Source organism: Takifugu rubripes, chromosome 20 (genome assembly GCF_901000725.2).
Source record: "Takifugu rubripes chromosome 20, fTakRub1.2, whole genome shotgun sequence".
Lineage (NCBI taxonomy): Eukaryota > Metazoa > Chordata > Actinopteri > Tetraodontiformes > Tetraodontidae > Takifugu > Takifugu rubripes.
In genome coordinates, this window is record NC_042304.1 from 3,491,069 (window position 1) to 3,510,894 (window position 19,826).

General features: G+C 38.4%; 1 protein-coding gene across 2 annotated transcripts in view; it reads left to right on the forward strand.

Annotated features, from left to right (window-relative positions):
* The first annotated feature begins 975 nt into the window (after nucleotides 1-975).
* The window catches only part of lpp (LIM domain containing preferred translocation partner in lipoma), an 88,494-nt gene continuing 69,643 nt past the window's right edge, over nucleotides 976-19,826 (forward strand). The window contains exons 1-2 of one of the 2 annotated variants that reach the window (XM_011614479.2): nucleotides 976-1,216; nucleotides 4,325-4,394. The gene's annotated coding sequence lies outside the window, so the exon portion shown is untranslated. Of the gene's footprint in view, nucleotides 1,217-4,324; nucleotides 4,395-5,429; nucleotides 5,677-19,826 lie in introns of those variants that run through there. The other variant, XM_011614481.2, reaches the window with a different exon arrangement.

The window sequence follows — 19,826 nt, forward strand, 5'->3', positions numbered from 1 at the left end:
TCTCTTGGACATTGCAAATAGCAACAAGTGGGGACACAAAATCTCTCCCAAAGATCCTTGTTTGTTATGATGGCACTGGAACACCCATTCATCCACCCATAAATTAATGGAATCATTTGTCCACCTCTACAATTCTTCAGCCCTTCTTTGCAGCTCTTACTAATCATTTGATGCAGTAGCGTTAAAAAAAAGAAAAGATTTTTGCACTTGGAAGTGCCAGGAAGAGGATTATAGACTGTGTCTTGTTACTGTCAAGGCAGGCTAATTGTTTCTGAGTCTTCAGTTTTGGGCTGGGTTCCAGTGAATGTTTGGGCTTTTGAAGAACATTGTTCTGCATCGCAAAGTCGCTTTCTTATACATGATTTTGCTTCATCCTGGTGAACCGAATACAAACAAGGAGAAAAATCTCCTAACACACCACCCTAATCCAGTTGTCCAGACAGTTCTGATAGTAGCCATCCTGGCCCACTCCTGGTCCCTTCTTACTTTTGACTGGTTGATTTTATTAAAGCCAATAATGTTCATCTTTACACCAATCGGTGCCTCTTAAGACCTCACCATGAGTATTCAATACAGGCTAACCATTAAAAAACTAATAATAACAAACCAGCAAAAAGGAAGATGGAAGATAAATAGTGTTTCCCAATCATTAATGGCTCCAGATTAAGAATTTTAGATGCATAAGGTGCCCTCTAGAGCCTCCTTTAGCTCAGCCTGTAGACGCTGTCAGGAATGATCCTCCACCCACCATAAAATTGCATTATTTATTCTTGCACTATGATTACCCTCGTCCTTTTATGAGCATTCCACATAACGGCCGCCTTTTATATGATATCAACTCCTGTTGCATCGCAAGCGTGTCGACCTCACCGTTTAGTTCTGAGCATCCAGGCCGTAACTTGGGCCGACAGATTTATATGGTTTAAAAAGTTGGTAGGGGGGGAAAAGTGGGCTCGGCATTCCTAAAACGATGCAATTATGCGTTTTGCAGCCTACAGGAGTGAGCTGGAGGTGTTCTCCAGGCGGGGATGGTTCTCCTCGGTGACACCGCTGGCCTGCTGCCTTACATGGGCAAACATCTGAACTGACTGAGGCGGCTGGAATTTCGCGGCGTGACGTCACAGCCCACAACTTCTCCCCGAATTTGGATCAAGAAGTTTCACTTTTTTTTTTTTCGCCGGCATTTGAACTTCTGGGATATTTCCTAGAAAGCGAGGTAAGCCACGACGCTTAACGTTCTGCTCGCTCGGTTCGGGCGTCCGCGACCGGTCGCGTTGAATCGGGCGCAGTTGAATATGTGAAGGGGGAGAGGGGGGAAAAAAGCCACGTTTGCGTGCGGATCGTCCTGTTTTAGTCCGGTTCTGTTCGCATGTTGGAAGAATTTTGCGGGAACTCGGTTGGGATTCACAATGAGGGCGTGGACTCGACCGGTACCGGTGTTTGGCGAGGATATTAATAAAACTAACTCGTCTCTGGCTGCGGGCTGTTATTCAGTCATGCATTGAAAATTGTGAAGACGTTTTGTACCGCCGAGATTCGCTTAAAGCGACACTGGGCGTCTCTGGTGCCACCGTTTTTAGCTAAGAAGCGACTGCTGAGCAATGCGGAAGCCAGCCTGTCAGCAGAGCCTCCAACTGCGGACAAACATGTCGCCGGGTTTCACCCAAGTGCCACAGAGATTCGGTTTACAGGGTCCTGTTACGGGGTTATCTGGTACCAAAGCCGAGGAAAGTGCCCGTTTGTGTTAGCTTAACTTTAGTTCTGGCTAATGTCAGTGTCAGAACAAAAAGCTCTTGTTTACGACAGCTTGACTTCGACAAAGTCGTTATTAGCTTGTATTTCTCCCCCCCCCCCCTGACATCTAGTTTAACAGTGACTAGTTTCCACTCCGATTGCGATTAGTCCGATTAAAGGAAACAGTCGCCAGTCACTGGGGCTTGTGTGATGCGATAAAGTAACAAAGTATGCAGGCCTGTGACATAACTGCAGAAACAATGCAGGAAGCCACCGCAGCCTTGTTTTTTCTAAAAATGCAGAAACATACCAGACTCCGCCCAAAGTTATTATTTATCTGAACGCTAATTCGAATATAAGAGGCATAATCGGTTGATACAGCTCAAAGGGGTAAAGAGCGTTCGAAAATCTCGCCCAATAATGCCAATTTTTGGACGGCACTCAATAAAATACTAATCTTAACATAATATAGTGAAGTAAAACTTAACCTGTTACATGTTAAGCAGGAATGCTCCACCAGAAATTGGTTGTCATCAACCCACATTAGCTTTTGCGTCAAGATTATTTTTTTTGTATATTTCCCTCCCCCCTCCTTTACATTAGTTGCATCATCCCTTTTTGTAAATATGCTGGTTTGTTTGATGTTCAGTTGCATTCAAAGGGACTTGTCGCAAAAGATTGTAAAAATGATGCGGGTCAAAGAATATATTTTATCCTGATTTTGTATGGAGAGGCAGTGTCAGTGGCCTCCCCACATGATGCTTTGTGATACATTTCTATAGAAAAACATGTCTTGAACGTGTCTCTTATGAGTGAACGATTCAAGTGGACGACAAATACGACGCTGACAAATATTTAAGTGGATGCAGAAAAGTGTTTAACAGGTAGCTACTAGCTTGGAGGACAGTGTTCTAACCATAAACTAGTCCCGATATGATTTAAAAAAAAAAGAAGCAGCACACTTTCTTAAAGAAATATATTCAAAGTTTTACTCAGAGACAACATTTCAAATCAATAACACTGAGGGCCCCGGAGACTGCTGCCATCAAACCGAATTTTGACTCCGGCAACATTAAACAAAACTGTTATAAAATCACTGTTTAAAAACGGCTCGTTTGACAGTGTTGATGAAGCATCTCAGTTGCCTTTGAGTCTGGGCCCCCCGGTACATTTAGTGAAGTCAGTGTAAAACTTGATATCAAAATTATGGGTTTCCATTGTAAATGTTGCCACAACCAAATCCCAGTGTGGTCTGTTTCATGCATTATGCAGTATTTAATACAAGATAGATGGAGAGATGGATCATGAAAAATTGTGTGAACATTCAGCTCTCCTAAAAGGCAGCATTGAGAAACAAAGGGAACGTTTACTGAGTTTATGTTATGTGTTGACATAATGCCCCACTGTACATATTTCAAGATACAACCAGACTCAAAAGAATTGAATCCAAACAATATGTCGCCTCATTTTGTTTCTGAGCGCTCGTGATCAGCGCGGCTGGATGGAAGTATAAACTTTATTTAAAGCTCGGTGGCTGCTGACACCTATTAACCAACACCACTGTGTGTTTACCAGACATTCGTAACTGGTCCACTGATGACATGATCCAGTATGGTCAGATTTATTGCACAAGACATAGCAAGGACATGTTAGTGCCTGCCTAACATTTCTGCTGTGCTCACAGATGCGGGTGTGACGTCTGTTTGCACAACACCTCTGTTTTCCTCACATGACTCCACATGCATGATCAAAATTCTGGAAAAGAGAATTAACAAGACACATAATCACTGATTTTACATGTTTAGAATAATACGATCTGGCTGATGGTAAATTGTCATTGGTACATTGCCAACTGTAAGGTTAAAAAAAATGGAGAGATAAATCATAGAATGAAAATAACTGACAATGAAAATTGTTTGCAAGTAATTTTTTTCTTAAACTTTTGTATTATAAATGTTTGTGCATCATACTGTATATATACCAAGAAACAATCATCCCTTGATTGTGTCACACTACTGACTATGAACATAATAAAAAAAATAAGAAAAAGAATGCCGATAATGATTTATACATCCCCCCAAAAAAATCACATAAAAGCTTGTTAATTTAAAGAAGATGGCTGCTTGTTAAAATGTCAAGAATGTGATATGTAAACATAAAAACTAAGATGACAAGTAATGGTTGTTTAACGTGCACTCACATGGTTACATTAATGAGGTTATTCAATTGCAGTAAAGTGAGTGTTTCCTCATGTATCACACTTGTTAATTTCCTGACTGTACTTTTAAGTAAGATCACTTTTTAGTTCAATTTAAACTTATTAAATAGTAGTTTAACTGCAGCAAACACATTGATATTGTCACTATCAGTATTGTTGGAATAGTGAAAAATGACTCTGACGGGAAATTCCTTTTCGATAAATAACTTACTGGAGTCAACCTGTTTTATCTTTTTAACAATGGAGACACAGACATGGAAGTGGATGTGCGTGTCATGAGTCATGATGTGTTCCTTCTCAGTATGTTATTTATTTATTTAAAAAAAAAATTTTAATCCATTTTTCTCATGCTGGGTTTCTTGGTCTCAACAGATTTCAACATTCAGGAAGGAGCATTGCAATAACAATCTAACAGTTCACCTACATCCGTACAGGAGGAAAGGTAAGAATCGGGTTTACTTTTTACACAAACACCTTTACGCAAGTACCGCACCATTCGATGATATTGTGGAGTCGCAATTATAGTGAAATAATGGAACTGTGAGTCTTCTTGGATGAGATAGTGAAAAGGTATTGACTGTTTTGAAATACACGCTGCTCCATTTAAATTATGCACATTTTCATACATACGGTTTACTGTCCCACCTGTATTAATGATAGTAATAATTAATGCTTATTTCAGGGAGCTTTTGCATTGTGAACCTGTAACTGTCAAACATCTCTGTGGGAAATAAAAGAACCACAAAAATCTGCTAAAGCAATTGTGCACCAGCACCATTATTATGAGTTAGACACAGTTAAACTTCACTATAAGGTCATCCACTCTTATTTAAGATTCTGCATTGTCCTGTTACACCTTTAAAAAACAAACAAACAAACAATTCAGGTCATATCAAGACAAATGTATCAATGAAAATTTTTTAGGTTAAATTTACATTAATTCTCATGTGACCCTTCAGTTTACAGATAAAATTTGTCTAAATGCTACTATTTTTTTCAAATCCATAAATGTACAAATCCATACAATACTTAGAATGAGGATTTAATGATTGTGGTGTATATATAAAAAACTTAATCTAGGCTTGGCGGTGTTATGCTCTTCCCTCAGCGGCTTTAAATATTACCATGATCTCTGCTGACCCACACCTCCAATGGGAGCATTTTGTCCTTAAATACATATTCTTAATCACAAGCTGTGTGACAAAATTATGTACAATGCCTCTTTTCTGTACTCTGCATATAGCTGAAAAAGAAAAATGGAAACACTTCCATTTTCCCCTGTATATCTGCAGTTCATTTAGCAATTCCTGCATAGAGTTCAACATTTGGACAGGCTTCACCTATAGATTCAACATGTAGAGGAGCCCAGTGTCGCAACTAGTCTCAGGTCAGAATGAAAGCAAAGCCATAGTGAAAAGTTCTCCACAATCATCATTATTATTCCCTGTGAAAGTTGTTCACCACAGAACCGGCTCTGTTGAGCGTCTCAGACTCTCGGTGTATGGCATTCTAAGTTAAAAACAAACCAAACTGATATTGCCCTCAATACTGCGTTCATAGTTTCTCCATATTTGGAAATGTTTACCTCCTCATGATGGTTGACAGAGGTTGGAAGAAGGGATGTGAGTCATTTCAGCTGCAAAAGACTTTTTAGGAGTGAGAGAAGTGGCTGCCGTTTAGTGAAGCTTGCAGTTCTCTCATTGCTGCTCCGATTTAAAGAGTTTGTGAGTATTATTCTGTTTAAAGTTCTGTTTCCATTTCATATTGTAGGAAGATTTTAATAGCCATTTATATTCATTTGTGAAAATAAGCTGAATGATCGCTTTATCCATATATTCCTTAAAATCTGTGCTAGTATTGAGGATTTTTTGGCTGTTTACAGAGACCTTGTGCTACAGTTTGTCCCTAGAAATGCATACTATGTCCTTTTCTTACATAAGAAAAAGAAGAAGCCATTGTTTACTTGCACCAGTTGCATTCCTGAGACAGTGTCTGAGAGTAAAGAAGTGTTTGGAAATTGATATTGATTCCTCACCACCTCATCGGATATTGTTGCAGAGTTTCAAGGTTTGGACTGATTTAGTGTCTCAGTGGGAAATTCTTTGACCAGGAGACTGACCTTGTGTACAGCTTCAGCCAGAAGAGATGGCGGGAGAGGGTTAGAGATAGAGAGGTTTGACAAAAGAAAGGTAGATTTAATTTTAACGTAAATGGTATCTTGACAAAACAAACAAATATTCATATTTTCATTTTTGCCCAGTGCATGCTGAGTAAGCACCAAGTCCATACGTGCAACAAATGCTTGTTTTTTACAAGTCATGTGAAGAGCAGCTTCAAATAAAGCTAAAGTTGCTTATACTTCTTTCACACTTGGATTATAGTTTTTTGCCAGTTTTTTCTTAACAGGCACACGAATATTGTCCTGTTTTGCAGTGACCACGGTCAACAGAAACAAGAGTGTTGATCAGATTTGCACAAGCTTAAAAGGCTGTCATTGACACCAACTGTTGACTTGATCAATCTCTGGTGACATCTCCAATGCTCTTAAACTTAAAGAGCCTTTAATCTGATCTCACCCCTTAATTTCAAGATGTTGGCGTTCCCAGAATGGGAGAGATTGTATGTTTTCAAGGCGAGCCTTCTAAATGAATCTTGTCAGGAAATTAAGGCCTGATTAACAAGAGCAATTACACCAAGGATCCAACTGAGCTGGGGAGCATCGAGCCAAAGTGGAGGGGATTATCTGTTTTATTAAGGAGCATCACTTTAAGGGTTTGATTACTTTCTGTTTTGGTGCTTAGCTTCCCATAAACAACATTTTTTTTTTTAAAAAAACAACTGACTGTGGAGATCAGATTGAATGTTCAGGTTTTATACATGTGTGGCTTGTTTTCTCTCAGGAACATTGTCATTGTAGCATTCGTAAGTGACGTGTGACATGTTCAAATATGAGGAGAGAGGTGTTGTTGGATGGATATTTGGGTCCCCCCTTATGAGCATGGTTCCGCTCTGCCACTTTTTCATGTTTGGTTTGCTATATAGAGTATATAAAGTTGCTTTTTAATTGATTTGATATATAATACTGGATGTTCAGAGCACCAGCTTTTCAGAAACTGATGATTGATATATTGTATTATATTATATTGTGCTTTGTTGAACGGGAAAAGTTCTGATCTTGTGCTACAGCAAATGCAGCCGTTTAAATTCTTCCATTTTATTGACACTGTCACAATTTTTTACCCTGTCATTCTTTGAGGAGTTAATAGAGCTGCATTTATCACTTCAGTCAAATCTTGTATGTGCCTATTTTTTATGCCTCACTGGCAGGTTTAATTGCCCACATGTCCCCGGTGATCTAGGAATGGAATTTCCTACTGACCCAAATCATTCTGCTAGATACAAGTCAGTGTTGGATTGAGTTCCACCTGGGAGTCTTCATATAACCTCGCATTCACCCCATAGATACAATATGGCATTAAGGCAGGCTGTGATTTTTGATGTGCAGGTGTCCAAATAGATTATCTTACACCCATGAAACGGAGAAAGGGCTCATAACCCAATTCCATTTTCAGGAGTGTGATTTTTAAATTCAGCTAGATTTTTACTTAATGATGTTTTCTTAAAAAAAACTTATGCAGCAGACAACAATTTTCTAGGGCTGGATTTTAACAACAAACAAATGGAGACATTCAAGGCTACATTTGGAGAAAAATGTTTATTAAAATGTATCTTCATTTGGTTTTTGGTTATTAATGGTAAATAGTTCTATTATTGGTTTTATTTTAAGATTAAAAAATATCTTTCATTTTTTGGCTTTGCTAAGACTGACAGAATATGAAAGAGATAATAATATTTTGCATAATATTTTGGTTTGATGGCTGATATACTCTCTTATCCACATTACTTTTTATAATCAAAGCCACTCCAACTAACTGCGCAATTAATAATATTGCCTTTGATTTCTCGTTGCCCCAGTGCAGTGTGAGGATGGACACTCACGTTCTTTATTTAGAAAAGTGACTGTGTGGACAATAATGCAAAAGGGCCGGTCTCCAAAATCAATATGTTAAAGTGAATCTTATTGTTGAGCTAAAGTAAATTAGCTCTGCGCAGAACACCAACACATATGTGTGATGGAACCTAGATTCTGCGCTAGCTTACACTTTGATGTCTGGCCTTTGACCTGAACAGTAGATATGTGTAATTAAAGAAGATAATGGCTGCCTGTTGAGTGCCAAAGCAAGATCCACATTTTGAACACAAAATGAGATGTTTATAATGTATCAGCTGACATTCACCACTCGACATGAAACCAGTTTCCTGTTTGCTCTTTTTGGATCGATTGTCTGTGACATATGGTGGTACATTAACAACCAAGTAAAAGGGATCATACCACTACTTCGCTCAACAGAGTCCAACATTCTTTCATCAATAGAGTAATACTAGAGTACTGGTCTTCAATCCAGACCCATAATCCAGCAGGGTTTTCTGTCCAACTACCGGTAGGTAGACAACTGCGTTTACCCAAGATCCCAGATTCCTTTGTAAAAAAAAAATGGGAAGGACAGAACATCTGGCTTGTAGGAGTGATTTGTTGACCCTTGTTTACTTACCGGTAATTGTTGTACCCGATAGCTTGGGGGGAGTTGCAACACTCATGAAGAAAAATAGGATTTGGGTCAAGTGAAATACCTGTGCAAGTGGGAGCCACAAAGGGTTCTCTCGGTTACTCTCCATTCTGCCCGCAGGCAGCTTCCTGTAGGCTTTTCTGGAACTGTATCTTTTGTAGTTCATGTAACAGGTAATAGGTAACGTATGTTTGTGAGCGCTGTCAAGAAGTGGTTATAAATACATGATAAAGGCCGGGGGGAAGTAAAGGTGTTTTCAGCGATATGTATTTTTTATTACTTTGAACCCTTCTCAGGCTGTAAACATTAAGGCTCAATCAAGATGTCCATTAAAAGAGCACTTAGAAAGCGTGTGTTCATGGAGAAAACGGACAAAATGCTCCTCAGCAGTGCTATCACTGTTTGGCTCAAATGTGAGGTCATCTGTTTTTTAAAAAAAGACTGTCTTTGTTCAAGAGATAGAACCTGAAAAAATAGCAGAATCATCCTTTGTGCGGAATGATGTGATGAGAGAAATTAACACAATACACTCACATGCTTCTTTGTGCCTGTCATAAATTGACTAATAAAGACCTTTTCAAGAACTAAATTGCATGTCTTTGATGAACTGCGATTCTTTAGAAATGTTGAATTGGCCTAATACATTTTCAGATTAATGTATAATTTGAGTTATTTTCCCTCCATCTAAAATGTTCTAACCTACAAGCTATCATGATTTGTTGAGAAATAAAATCTTTTCTTTTTTACTATTTTAATTAGAAACGTGTTTAAAGTGGAGAGATTTCCCAGCCAATGAAATTTGGTTATTTTCTCCCGCAGCTTCAGGCGGAGGTTTCAGGCATTTCTGTTTGACTCAATGAAAATGCTGCTTAAGAAAATCTAAAGAAAGATGTTACCTGACGGCTTCAAATGTTTCATTAATTCATTGAGTATCAGTTATTTGATGACGGCAATGAGCAGCTGCATCCATTTATCCTGTTTTTAGAGATTCTGTTGCATGTGAATAGTTTGTAGCATTCTGTGGTGAATGTTTGAGGTCTGTTGTCTTTTTGTCTGTGCTTCTTTAGTTGCCCACTTTGCATAATCATCTGTTCTCAATCAATACTCAATGATTCGTTCATACTTGTTTTATTTAATTTTGGCGTCAGATAATTCGCACAAAAAACTTCCACATTTGTCCTGGTATGAAAGTAAATTCTATTTCTAGTTTTACCCTCAGAGTCCTCCTTCTTTGCATGGAAAACTCAGTAGGTCAGGTACATGTAAACCACAGACGTTTGGCCTTGATAGTTGAAGGATGATTTTTTTTCCATCTTTGTTTGACATTATGTCCCAGCAGAATGTAGACAGCATGGTCTATAGAGATATTGTAAAGTACACACTGCTTCCAAAAATCCTTTTTCAGTGGCAAGGGAATTGCATTCTCTTTTTTTTACGATTTTTTTTTTTTTTTTTTTTTTGGACCACAAAAGTTGTACTGAATTGGCCTTTATGTCTGGCAAGGATACCACTTAGGGGCATTTGAGCTACAGTGAACTGTTGTGCTAAAAATTGTGGTAATTTTTTTCTCTATCAAGCCCTAAATTGTTCATTTTAATTAACTATTGATGTTATTAACTGGGGTTCAATTTTAGTCTGTTTTTCGAATGAAAGTGTCAGACAGCATTAAACAGCCGTTATGGAGTATCGCGTGTCAGCATCATTTCCCTGGAGGATTATGTCCCCGCGTCCACAGCTGGTGGTGCCTCTTCCTCTGTGCCCAGTACTTTAACAAAGACTGTAATTTCAAGCATTACTTGTTCTTAAACATGAACACTGTACAAGTGCGCTCAGTTTGAGTTGAGAAAACAATTACTTGTCTGTCGTATATTCTCAAAACATTATATTATACTTGCAAAAAAGTTCGAAGGAGGCATAGATAACAATCCCAAACTGGCGCCCACCAGTAATTACGATGTGGGTACAAAGAGATTTTTGCCATTCTAAAGGGAAAAGGGGAGTGTAGGTGTATTAATTTCTATTCCATCCCGCTTCCTTGACTTGGAAGTTCAGATTTAGAAAAACAGCCCCCCCCCCCCCCCCCACCACCTTCTCCAAAGACAAGAAAACAAGAACTGTCACACTGACTGACGCCAATCGTATGTAGCATCTGTGTTCCCACTACTGCTCCCCATAGTATATGCCACACTGTGGCAACGTGGGAAACTGACATTGTCAATTTATCAGAACAAAAGAATTCCTCAGCAAGAGGCACACGCATCTTTGGGCCCAGGAGACAAAAATTCTTCCACCCCCACCCTTACCTGTATCTAAACAGAATGTAGGACATTCACAACACCAGAAATAGAAAATTCAGTCACAACAATTATCATTTTGAATATATCCCCTGCAGTCTAAAGTTAGTATTTCACTTTAGGAGTTAGTGCCGCACCTCAGTGCAAACTTTTTAAAAAGTAAACACATAAATAAGAACAATAAAGTAATAATAAAAGCCCAGACAGCTGCTCCAAACCAGTATTGGTCAGTGTTAATGAACTGATCCAGAGCTTTTCGGGTGTCTTTATTTAGATTCTACTACCATTTATATTTTGATATTTAGGTAAGTTAACCTATTATTGTCCCCATTTTCGCAACAGGACAGTATTTCCTCACAATGGAAAGCCACAATCTCTTCTGTCTTTTGAAAAAGTATTTTTATTTTTTCCCCCATTCTCAAACATTATATTATACTTGAAAAAAAGTTCTGTTGGGGGTCCAGCTAGTAGCTGGGAAAATGAGTTGATACCAAATGTCATTTTCTTACACACTTAAATAATGAAGCAGAGAGTTATACTCTCTCTTGGAAAGTTTGTTTGGAGGACCTAACAGACCCTTCCTTGTTTTCATGATGTATTTTACATATTCTAGTCCCAAAAAACTTGGTAATATCTCCAATTAGGCCTAGTTATGTAAAACCCAAGTCATATGTTTCAGACAAAAATGCAAAACAGTGTCTCCTCTATTTTAAAAATGTCCTTGTCCAATTTGATCCAAAGTCCTCACATCAATGAGGCCAGACCTCTGCAGCTCCAGGGAAGTGTTTTTACCGTGCTTCTAATGTGACCTCCAGCACCAGAGGCTTCTCATTTTTGCATGGGTCTAAACTCATGATTGTCTATAAAACTAGATGGGTCCTTTGTGGATAATTTGGCACACAGACAATTGTCAGAAACACACATCACAAGATGGTTGATATCCACAAAGGTCATCCCAGACACAGCCGAACTACCTCTGTGAACCACCGCAAGCATTGTTACGGTGTCTGACTACCACACGCGTTGTTTTGGTTGAAAACATACAGAAACCTGTAAGGGAGAGGGAAGGGGAGGGGGCAATGTGATAGAAATGTCTAGTTTTAGATATTACTGCTTCTTATTAAGTGTGATCTAAATTCAGTGCATACATTGTGCCTGCAGAAATTCTGTATTTAATCTCCTTATGTGTAATATACCAAAGGATAGTCAATTTAGGTGTCTGCTGCTATAGCCTCGTGTACTCCAAAAGGTGAATGCAAATCCAGGAGTAGTTTGCTGGACAATTCATCAATAGAGATTTTTTAAACTTTGATATATATTTCTATTTTTTTAACCTAATGCAGAGGTAATAACTTGAGACTATTGAACAGCATGTCCCCATGTCTAACCAAGACAAGCGGATTCTATGCTGGCAACAACTGTGACCTATATACCGGTAACTCTTATTTTAACGGAACACACATAACACTGTTACCTCCCAAGGTTTTGCACATTCTTGGTCTGGTTTGAAATACCAAACTAGCAAAAAAAAAAAAAAAACCCAGAACAAAATATTTTTGTGACTTGCAAATGAAAACCGACACAATATTATCATTGTTATTTTAACTAGATATTCAAGTGCGTCGTGTGCCCCCTCAGTGGACCCTCTTAGCCGCACAGTAATTTTCTCGACTGTCATTATTTGTATTTTGGTGTCTGTCCAGGTTAGGTTTGTGGTGAACAAGTGTTTTATGACCTTTGTCACCAGGATGTTGGGCGGGGAACATTTTAACCCAATCTTCTCAGAGTACATTGAGAAAATGTCAGTTTTAACAGTGTTATTTTTGACAGGGATGAATGTTATGAATGGATTTGAATAGTGAGCTGCAACCTATTTTGATATTTCAGCTGACAGAAAACAGCCTCGATCAGCTCCTGGCCTTTTTTGTGTGCTGAAAATTTCATAAAATTAATTTGCAGAATTTCAAAACAAGAGCAGTGTTGTAGACATTCATGTCTTTTATGACACTTCATTTAGGTTTAAGAATTATATAATGTAATATGAGCATAGGCCAATAACATTAGGAAATTGTTATTTTGTCAAAGAGCATTCCTAACTTACCCTTTCTATTAAAATATTTGCAGGCCAGTTATTTTCATTTATTACTAGTGAATTGCAGAAAATAAGTGTGACAGGTGGATCAACAGGAATGAGCAATGATAAAATTAGGAATGCTTAAATGGGTATTTGGCTTTGTCAAATGACTACATAACTTTTGGTTCTTTTAAAAAATACCTTTTTTTGCTAACCAAGTCAAACCAGAATGCATTTCACTCTTGACCTTGGCACAGTTTAAAATAAATAGCCTACCTAGAGCAGTTATACCAAGGAATGCAGAGTAGTTGTCGTTGATTAGAGGTATGACAGGTGCAGCAGACATGGTCAAATCTCAGAGTTTATTCCATAGAACTGTTGTAAAATAATTGGCATTAAAAAGATGCAGTCATTAGAAAATGCATGGTGTGTTTTTTCTTGCACTTTATTCAGACATCCATATATTGGAAACATATTTCTTGTAGGCATTAGAGGTTTTTTAAAATGTTTTCCGGTTTGCCAACTGTCAAAGCTGCTATTTGGACTCTCTTTGATCTCAGAATCCTCAATAAAAAAACAAAAAAAACTGGCACTGTCCATCAACAGTGGTCAGTTCTATTCCTGTTACTAATCTTATCAGTATGTCAGAATGGGGAGTATGTCAGAATCCTCTTTGGATTTTCTATGCCTAGTGAAATGTGTTTCATGTCACAAATAATGCATGCACGCATACATTGAGACAAAAGCAGCCAAAGTTTAAATTAGTTGACCTCAGCTGTTGTGTTTGGAAAATAAAGAGTGTTCTTAAGGTTCCTGAAAGTTACTGCTGGGGCAAAGCTGCTTCCTGTAGGATATGTAATCGAGCTTATTTTTTTACACCACAGTGAAGAGCCGACTTTTGTCTCCACTAGTAAATTAGTTTAGTTTTTTGCTCTCTGGCACCTGGACCCTAACATTAGCCTGCTACATATTTACAATGCAAAAAGAAAGCAGTAATCCATTTCATTGAATCGATGCCGCTTTGTTGCCTGGGAGGGGCCACGTGCCTTCACAATCCATTGGAAAATAATGGCGTATTGAGCTGCTGTATATGGTAGAACAGTTTTCTCCATAGCACTGCAAACTTATTCTGTGCCATAAGCTGTATGTTTGCACAGGGAGGATCAGCTGCTTTTCCTTTATTCTAAACTTTCATTCAAAGCTCGAACACAAATGCTATTTACTTGCAGTGTGATCACTTTTTTTTTTACAAGAAAAGTGAAGAGCAAGAAACAAGTAAATAAGATGTGATTAAGAGGAAAAGATTAAAACGACTCTGCTGGGCTGACATAGATACCCCAGCTGGATATTTATTAAGAGGGCCCTGTGAGCGGTTGAGATTGGGTTTTAAGCAGCAGCAAAACAAAAACGGCAGCAGCCATCAGTCAATTAAGGATAAAGCCTTCCAAAAACAACAAGTTTCACTTGGGTTTTGAATTAATCGTCTTTAAGTGTCAACGTGGGTCAAGGCACTGCAGAGTGAGCAGTAGAGAAGGAAAAGATTAAATGAGTCCCAACAACTGTACACAAGAACTTGGGCCTTAAAGTATTTAACTCGATGGTGCTTCACAGATGCTTATGGATTTTTAGCAGGATTTTTAGCTCCTTGTTTTTCTTTAGGAGCGAGACAACCATGTGATTTGTTTTAGAATAAGCTCAATGGAGCAGCTATTGAACTCCAAATTTATTCTCTTTTTGATTTAGCAAATGGTGCCATGCTATATCATGGCCTTAGACAAAGTGAAAATGTTTCATAAACATGGCTCTGTTGGAAAATGCTTCCTAAAATTATCTGAATAAACAAAATCCTCAAAGGTCAGAATCCAAGATTTGTGCAGCAAACAGGATTTAGACGTTACTTTTAACTTACACACGATTTGGTTGCTGTTGGTGGACATCGACTGCAACACAATATGTTATCATACACAACAAGAAACACTTTCTACAGTTAGATAACATTAGTTATTATAGCTGTGATATTGTAAACAGTTGTTTTTCCACAAGTGTGTTTATTGGCTGGCTCAAAATTCATCATGTTGTCAACCATCAAACCACAAATTATATTTACTTTAATATGCCTAATTAATTCATTATGGGATTAGGTTTTCTGTGGGAGTAGATTAGATCTGAAACTGCAACTGATATCTTTAAAAGGACTATTCTAAAAAGAATACGCTGAGTGTCTATAAGCTCAGTATAAAGAATATAAGGAAATCCTGGCTACATATTACAAGGCTTTGAACCTAAAACCCGTTTTTAGCTCTTTGTTATATAGAGACAGTGAAGTTAACTTCTCTGTTTCTGCCGGGCCTTTTTCAACTCCTGAAAAGAGAATGTAGAACTGAAGGAATGCCTGCAAGACGAGACAAAGAAGTAAAGCACCGTCTTGCTTTCAGCCTCTTTCATGGGCCAAGTTCAACGATTCGGACGCAGTTGCGACCAAAAATCCCTTTCTGCTGCAATTTCTTAAGTGGAAGCTCTCCCGAGCTTACGCTCATTCGTGTATTTACATCATCTGCTGTGTTAAGGGGATTCTTGAACAAAGTCATCTGTATTCAGTAAACAAAGTGATATTGATGAGTTGATTCTATGTGGCTTTGCCAGTGAGGGAGCCAGAGGAAGGATTATGTGCCCGAGCCAAACCCAACAGAAGTTTGAATAAGAGGATAGATGTGCCGCACTATTGTAGCTGAAGAGGATAAGCTGTGTTCAACATTTAAATAACAGCTCAATACCTGTGATATGAAGAGGTTTGAAAAACCCAGACTCAAATTGGAAAATGTCTCCATTTACTGTCTCAGAATGTTAATGAAAACCTTCAGCTGATTTATCAGTGCTAAGGAAAAAAACATGAACTTTTTAAAATCCAGGATCCAAAGAATGGTGTTCTGAAATAAGTGTCAACCTCCTGATTTTCCACCGAGAAAGACTGGAAAGGTGCAACTGAAGCAGCAAATGGCAATGAGAAATCCAGAAATCTTTTAATCCCCCTTTCTTCCAGTTCGTGGATTATATTTTCGGTGACTTATTTTTTCTTGCATTTTGTTTGTCTCTGTGTAATTTTGTGTTATTCAGCAAGGAATGTTGTTACTTAATGCTACATCTGGTCAGCAGGCGTTCTGCAAACGTGCTGTTTACGACCACCGTGGGATGTTCTTTTCACTTAACTCCATCATGTTGTGCCGAAAACAAAGTGTAAAGCTGTCCTTAGATACCCTGCGTGGAATGCAGATGACGGTGGCCTTTGTCCATCTCAGATTTGATTGAACCATAATGAGCATCCACGAGCACCTTGAATGTTGCGTTTGTTTGTCTGAAAGTGACAAGTGAACGACACTAATGCTTATAATGCAGAAGTATGTCATTCTATGGACAAGCTATTCATGCACAACATCTACTGTGGCCATATTCCTGAGCTGGATATGAAAAAAAAACATGGACAATCAGTAAAAATAAAAGTCTCTGTATAGACCATCAAAAGGTTTAGAATAGAATTAGATGACTTGATTGCAGTTGTTATGGGCAACATCTGTTTCACTAGTTAGCTGACTGATTCCTATAGCTCTTAAAGCTCACCAGTTCTCTCAAAGTAGATTATGGCTTCATTTGCAACTATCTTTTGAAGATTCTTGTCTGTCTTTGTTGTTAAAAATCATGTATTAGAAACTATAACGACAGATCTTTGTTGCAGATTGTCCTTGAAGTGCTCAACTTAGCTTCATCACATTCTGGGATTTTCCACCATGCTGAACAAATATTTGAAACAGTGCTGGGGCTTTGTAGCTTATTTACCATCAATATTCAGCTTATTGAGCTGATGTATATGGTATGAAAATACTAGGACAAATATTTGTTATAATAGGAAATTAAATATGGCAAAAATCAGCATCATTATTTTGTTGTTTTTTTTTCTCCTCTAACCAACATGGGCCAAATTTATAGCTTCAGAATAAAGAACCTTTTAGCTATCTTCACATTCTTCTTAGGTATTTTGTGCGTAAGTAATATATAAATGTCAGAATAAGTGCAATCCCCAAACACTGCTACCACACTCATGTCTTTGTCCCTCACAGTCTCTGCAGGTTGTTATTGTAAAACGGTTTCCTCTTGTTTGTTGATAATTTTCCCCGCTGTGATGTTGCTCCAGGTTAATTCCAGTCAGATGAGGCCAATTAGTGAAGGCTTGATGTGATGTTTTCTCTGTTTAAGGCTGTCTCTATCTTCCTGGTCTCACTGTCGTTCCCTCCCAGAAGCTTTCCTTTGTTGACTTTGCCCAAAAATGCTGCGACGCCAAATGCTCTTATTAGGTACCTAACCAGGAGGGACGTATGTAACTACAGGCAATCACTGAATTATGGTCCTTCAGCTTCTCATTTAATTTTGAGGCATCGGGAGCACAACACAGTTGTCGGATATTTTGGAATCAATAGCGATGAGGCCATTCACGCCATCGTATGCTACAATAGGACATCAAACCCATTTCAAAGCAATTGAGCCTTGATCATCTCCTGCCACGTGTAGCTGATTTGCTGAAAATATGAGCTCCGCAGATGATTTTCTTTCTTTGTTGATGCAAATAATTTTTTTCCCCCAACTCTTCCATCAGCCACAGAAGTATGTGGGAGATGGTTAAGCTCATGTTGTGATATATTTGCAGCTGTCAGTCAGTAATCTCCCGAGATTTGGATAAGATGCACTCCTGAGATGTAGCATCTTACCACTCCCAATATCAAGGAGCACATACTACAGTCATGCAAGCCATCCAATTCTATTTGATACGTCCCAAGTCAATACAAGCTGTCAGTCAGTGTTTAAGTCAAATTCGCATATTTACAGAAAACTTGTGTTGCTGTCATTAGGGAGCAAAGGCCAACAAATAAAGTAAACTACGACAGTTGTACAGAGAAGTTGTGCAAATGTTCACGAAGTGGAAAAATGGTCAGTAACCTGGATGGAAATTCCACTTTTGACCAAAGAGTCATAAGAGAAGTTGAAAGTGGTGTCTGGTGAAATAGAGCAATGGTCCGAGAAAAGATTTTTGGTCTTTTAAATAGATTGTTTTTCTAAAAGCCAGCTAATTTTGCACCAAGCGCACAAATTTAGGTGGTTGTTTTGGTGGGATGAAAAGGATAGAAATATATTTGTCATTGACTCAGAACAACTAAAACTATTTTCTCCTGCATATCTAAGGGTCACAGAAAGAAAATACTAATTTGTCTGTGAATTTAATTTAATTTAAAGGGTTATATTGTCAGGGCAGACAAATTGAATGCTGCCTTCACATGATTTCAGTGGCTAAACAGGGGAGGAAGTATGTGCTGTGCGTTTCATTATCCACATTTGTAGAGCCAAGACACGATGATGAACGTAGCTTAAATTACTTTAGGTCATATAATATTTTACTGAAATCAATTTGCTTTACAATGTTCAGATTAAATTGAAATATTCACAAGCCGTAAAATAAAGTATTGTGCTTAAGAGCATCATCATTATGGCATCTGATTAATCATTCTTATTGAACCAAGAGCTCAAACAAAAAGGGAAACTATTCTTGAGGTTTTAGGGTTTTTTCCCCTGATATCATCAACTTTTAATAATATTTTCCATAAAGTGAAAAGGCACCTCGCACATTTGGAGGTTCAACTGCAGCCTTATGAGGTTTGTCACACCTTAAAGCTATATTCTGCACGCGCATTGTCTCTTAAAATATGTAAACAGTGAAATGACAGCTACCTTTTTAGCACCCCCTCATTTCATTTATTTTATTGCTCTGGGAGGTGGTGCGGGGTGGGGGGTGGCTTTTACTCTTTGTAGTAGTCACACCTCTAAATCTCATTTGTAATGGTTATCTGCTGGTTGGGGTCTTCACAATAGCTAATGGGGAAAACAAATCACTATTTGCAGTGTTTATCATTTGATTAACCCTCATATTATCCTAATGTGTAATTAGCCTACTTATGAGAGCCTTTTTAGAGGCTGTCTGATAGCTTCTGGTGAAAACTGGCCTGTAATTCTGTGTCATTTAACAAATGTTGCTCCCCTTGTCTTTATGGACTCGGTGAGCCATGCAGATTATAGATGCAAAACATTTTGATGTTCCTATTAGGGAGAAAAGAATAATTTAGCAATGTAATGCTTTGACCCTGTGACAGTTAAGTGAGCGATGATGTTCAATTATGCAGAGATCTTTTATTGATTTTTATCCAAAGAGCCACTGTTGTAACACAGCAGCACTCATGAAATATTGAGGCTTTTTTTTTGGTCTTAACTTGACTAACAAGTTTGGTTTCGCCTCTCTGGTGGACACTTGCTTCTGGTGAACTAAGACCCCGACAAGGTGTGATTGAGACCTTCTTCTTTGCTGACCTCTGAGCACACTTGTCTCGACACAACAAACAGGCGATTATGCCTGCTAGCTGTCTCACTACTTGTTGTCAGGAGTAGTTTGTGTTGCTCGGCCAGCGCTGGCGCAGAAGCTGACAGGTGACTCTCTGTCGGGGGGTGTTCAAAGACAACAGGCAGTTGTTGGGCCTACAGGTGAGTGTGCCTCATTTGGTGTCTCAACACTGCTGACTACAAAGTCACTATTCTAATTTTCCAGGACACTCCGTTGTCTTGCTTTTTCTTTCAAGAAGTTGGAAAGTCCCTGCCCTGTCGTGTTATTTTGCTCTATTTACTCACTATCAGGAATATCTCGTAAGGTTATATTTTGAAGATTAAAATGGTTAGTTTCAGTCAGCCATTTGTGCGGTGGCTCTTGCTCCCAGACATGATTTGTAGTCAATTCTTCGTAGATGAATGACATGCAGAAATTGTGCACGGCTCTGCCGGATACAAAT